Source organism: Oncorhynchus nerka, linkage group LG13, assembly GCF_034236695.1.
Source record: "Oncorhynchus nerka isolate Pitt River linkage group LG13, Oner_Uvic_2.0, whole genome shotgun sequence".
Taxonomy (NCBI): domain Eukaryota; kingdom Metazoa; phylum Chordata; class Actinopteri; order Salmoniformes; family Salmonidae; genus Oncorhynchus; species Oncorhynchus nerka.
The window spans coordinates 12,534,696-12,539,884 of NC_088408.1; positions in this window are offsets into that span (position 1 = coordinate 12,534,696).

Consider the following 5,189-nt stretch of genomic DNA (forward strand, 5'->3'; position numbering starts at 1 on the left):
ATAACTTCTTCTCTAGCATGTGAGGTGATCGGTCCAGAATCTTCCCGCATATTTCACTTTATTACGGTATATATAAAAATAAAAAAAATACATAGAAAAAAGAATGGCGAGTAAAAGACTATGCATTTTTTTTTTAACATTCTTACATGTTAGTCATTTAGCAGACCTACTTATCTAGAGTGACAAAAAGCCCATTTATGCTTGATCAGACCGTGTATTAGGGTTGTGAATCAATTGCGGATCCTCCGGAGTCTTGTGGTGGGTACTGCATCACGGTGCACTTCCCAAAGTTTGTAACCATCTGGAGGTCACCGTATAGCTCCGTATTGACCAACCACAATTAATTGACTGGTTGATTGTTTGGTCATTAAGCAGTTGGTCGACCTAGATTGTTTTAGTTGACTGGTTGATTGTTTGGTCATTAAGCAGTTGGTCGACCTAGATTGTTTTAGTTGACTGGTTGATTGTTTGGTCATTAAGCAGTTGGTCGACCTAGATTGTTTTAGTTGACTGGTTGATTGTTTGGTCATTAAGCAGTTGGTCAACCTAGATTGTTTCAGTTGACTGGTTGATTGTTTGGTCATTAAGCAGTTGGTCGACCTAGATTGTTTTAGTTGACTGGTTGATTGTTTGGTCATTAAGCAGTTGGTCGACCTAGATTGTTTTAGTTGACTGGTTGATTGTTTGGTCATTAAGCAGTTGGTCGACCTAGATTGTTTTGTTTGGTCAGTTGACTGGTTGATTGTTTGGTCATTAAGCAGTTGGTCGACCTAGATTGTTTCAGTTGACTGGTTGATTGTTTGGTCATTAAGCAGTTGGTCGACCTAGATTGTTTCAGTTGACTGGTTGATTGTTTGGTCATTAAGCAGTTGGTCGACCTAGATTGTTTCAGTTGACTGGTTGATTGTTTGGTCATTAAGCAGTTGGTCGACCTAGATTGTTTCAGTTGACTGGTTGATTGTTTGGTCATTAAGCAGTTGGTCGACCTAGATTGTTTCAGTTGACTGGTTGATTGTTTGGTCATTAAGCAGTTGGTCGACCTAGATTGTTTCAGTTGACTGGTTGATTGTTTGGTCATTAAGCAGTTGGTCGACCTAGATTGTTTCAGTTGACTGGTTGATTGATTGTTTGGTCATTAAGCAGTTGGTCGACCTAGATTGTTTCAGTTGACTGGTTGATTGTTTGGTCATTAAGCAGTTGGTCGACCTAGATTGTTTCAGTTGACTGGTTGATTGTTTGGTCATTAAGCAGTTGGTCGACCTAGATTGTTTCAGTTGACTGGTTGATTGTTTGGTCATTAAGCAGTTGGTCGACCTAGATTGTTTCAGTTGACTGGTTGATTGTTTGGTCATTAAGCAGTTGGTCGACCTAGATTGTTTCAGTTGACTGGTTGATTGTTTGGTCATTAAGCAGTTGATTGTTTCAGTCGACCTAGATTGTTTCAGTTGACTGGTTGATTGTTTGGTCATTAAGCAGTTGGTCGACCTAGATTGTTTTAGTTGACTGGTTGATTGTTTGGTCATTAAGCAGTTGGTCGACCTAGATTGTTTCAGTTGACTGGTTGATTGTTTGGTCATTAAGCAGTTGGTCGACCTAGATTGTTTTAGTTGACTGGTTGATTGTTTGGTCATTAAGCAGTTGGTCGACCTAGATTGTTTCAGTTGACTGGTTGATTGTTTGGTCATTAAGCAGTTGGTCGACCTAGATTGTTTCAGTTGACTGGTTGATTGTTTGGTCATTAAGCAGTTGGTCAACCTAGATTGTTTTAGTTGACTGGTTGATTGTTTGGTCATTAAGCAGTTGGTCGACCTAGATTGTTTTAGTTGACTGGTTGATTGTTTGGTCATTAAGCAGTTGGTCGACCTAGATTGTTTCAGTTGACTGGTTGATTGTTTGGTCATTAAGCAGTTGGTCGACCTAGATTGTTTTAGTTGACTGGTTGATTGTTTGGTCATTAAGCAGTTGGTCGACCTAGATTGTTTTAGTTGACTGGTTGATTGTTTGGTCATTAAGCAGTTGGTTGTTTTAGTTGACGGTTGATTGTTTGGTCCTTGGATTGTTTCAGTTGACTGGTTGATTGTTTGGTCATTAAGCAGTTGGTCGTTTCAGTTGACTAGATTGTTTTAGTTGACTGGTTGATTGTTTGGTCATTAAGCAGTTGGTCGACCTAGATTGTTTCAGTTGACTGGTTGATTGTTTGGTCATTAAGCAGTTGGTCGACCTAGATTGTTTTAGTTGACTGGTTGATTGTTTTGGTCATTAAGCAGTTGGTTCAGACCTAGATTGTTTCAGTTGACTGGTTGATTGTTTGGTCATTAAGCAGTTGGTCGACCTAGATTGTTTCAGTTGACTGGTTGATTGTTTGGTCATTAAGCAGTTGGTCGACCTAGATTGTTTCAGTTGACTGGTTGATTGTTTGGTCATTAAGCAGTTGGTCGACCTAGATTGTTTCAGTTGACTGGTTGATTGTTTGGTCATTAAGCAGTTGGTCGACCTAGATTGTTTTAGTTGACTGGTTGATTGTTTGGTCATTAAGCAGTTGGTCGACCTAGATTGTTTCAGTTGACTGGTTGATTGTTTGGTCATTAAGCAGTTGGTCGACCATAGATTGTTTTAGTTGACTGGTTGATTGTTTGGTCATTAAGCAGTTGGTCGACCTAGATTGTTTTAGTTGACTGGTTGATTGTTTGGTCATTAAGCAGTTGGTCGACCTAGATTGTTTCAGTTGACTGGTTGATTGTTTGGTCATTAAGCAGTTGGTCGACCTAGATTGTTTTAGTTGACTGGTTGATTGTTTGGTCATTAAGCAGTTGGTCGACCTAGATTGTTTCAGTTGACTGGTTGATTGTTTGGTCATTAAGCAGTTGGTCGACCTAGATTGTTTCAGTTGACTGGTTGATTGTTTGGTCATTAAGCAGTTGGTCGACCTAGATTGTTTTAGTTGACTGGTTGATTGTTTGGTCATTAAGCAGTTGGTCGACCTAGATTGTTTCAGTTGACTGGTTGATTGTTTGGTCATTAAGCAGTTGGTCGACCTAGATTGTTTTAGTTGACTGGTTGATTGTTTGGTCATTAAGCAGTTGGTCGACCTAGATTGTTTTAGTTGACTGGTTGATTGTTTGGTCATTAAGCAGTTGGTCGACCTAGATTGTTTTAGTTGACTGGTTGATTGTTTGGTCATTAAGCAGTTGGTCGACCTAGATTGTTTCAGTTGACTGGTTGATTGTTTGGTCATTAAGCAGTTGGTCGACCTAGATTGTTTCAGTTGACTGGTTGATTGTTTGGTCATTAAGCAGTTGGTCAACCTAGATTGTTTTAGTTGACTGGTTGATTGTTTGGTCATTAAGCAGTTGGTCGACCTAGATTGTTTCAGTTGACTGGTTGATTGTTTGGTCATTAAGCAGTTGGTCGACCTAGATTGTTTTAGTTGACTGGTTGATTGTTTGGTCATTAAGCAGTTGGTCGACCTAGATTGTTTTAGTTGACTGGTTGATTGTTTGGTCATTAAGCAGTTGGTCGACCTAGATTGTTTCAGTTGACTGGTTGATTGTTTGGTCATTAAGCAGTTGGTCGACCTAGATTGTTTTAGTTGACTGGTTGATTGTTTGGTCATTAAGCAGTTGGTCAACCTAGATTGTTTTAGTTGACTGGTTGATTGTTTGGTCATTAAGCAGTTGGTCGACCTAGATTGTTTCAGTTGACTGGTTGATTGTTTGGTCATTAAGCAGTTGGTCGACCTAGATTGTTTCAGTTGACTGGTTGATTGTTTGGTCATTAAGCAGTTGGTCGACCTAGATTGTTTCAGTTGACTGGTTGATTGTTTGGTCATTAAGCAGTTGGTCGACCTAGATTGTTTTAGTTGACTGGTTGATTGTTTGGTCATTAAGCAGTTGGTCGACCTAGATTGTTTTAGTTGACTGGTTGATTGTTTGGTCATTAAGCAGTTGGTCGACCTAGATTGTTTTAGTTGACTGGTTGATTGTTTGGTCATTAAGCAGTTGGTCGACCTAGATTGTTTTAGTTGACTGGTTGATTGTTTGGTCATTAAGCAGTTGGTCAACCTAGATTGTTTTAGTTGACTGGTTGATTGTTTGGTCATTAAGCAGTTGGTCGACCTAGATTGTTTTAGTTGACTGGTTGATTGTTTGGTCATTAAGCAGTTGGTCGACCTAGATTGTTTTAGTTGACTGGTTGATTGTTTGGTCATTAAGCAGTTGGTGGACCTAGATTGTTTTTGTTGACTGGTTGATTGTTTGGTCATTGTTTGGTCAAAGCAGTTGGTCGACCTAGATTGTTTTAGTTGACTGGTTGATTGTTTGGTCATTAAGCAGTTGGTCGACCTAGATTGTTTCAGTTGACTGGTTGATTGTTTGGTCATTAAGCAGTTGGTCGACCTAGATTGTTTCAGTTGACTGGTTGATTGTTTGGTCATTAAGCAGTTGGTCGACCTAGATTGTTTCAGTTGACTGGTTGATTGTTTGGTCATTAAGCAGTTGGTCGACCTAGATTGTTTCAGTTGACTGGTTGATTGTTTGGTCATTAAGCAGTTGGTCGACCTAGATTGTTTTAGTTGACTGGTTGATTGTTTGGTCATTAAGCAGTTGGTCGACCTAGATTGTTTTAGTTGACTGGTTGATTGTTTGGTCATTAAGCAGTTGGTCGACCTAGATTGTTTCAGTTGACTGGTTGATTGTTTGGTCATTAAGCAGTTGGTCGACCTAGATTGTTTTAGTTGACTGGTTGATTGTTTGGTCATTAAGCAGTTGGTCAACCTAGATTGTTTTAGTTGACTGGTTGATTGTTTGGTCATTAAGCAGTTGGTCGACCTAGATTGTTTTAGTTGACTGGTTGATTGTTTGGTCATTAAGCAGTTGGTCGACCTAGATTGTTTTAGTTGACTGGTTGATTGTTTGGTCATTAAGCAGTTGGTCGATTGTTTGGTCTTGGTCGAGATTGTTTTAGTTGACTGGTTGATTGTTTGGTCATTAAGCAGTTGGTCGACCTAGATTGTTTTAGTTGACTGGTTGATTGTTTGGTCGTTAAGCAGTTGGTCGACCTAGATTGTTTTAGTTGACTGGTTGATTGTTTGGTCGTTAAGCAGTTGGTCGACCTAGATTGTTTTAGTTGACTGGTTGATTGTTTGGTCATTAAGCAGTTGGTCGACCTAGATTGTTTTAGTTGACTGGTTT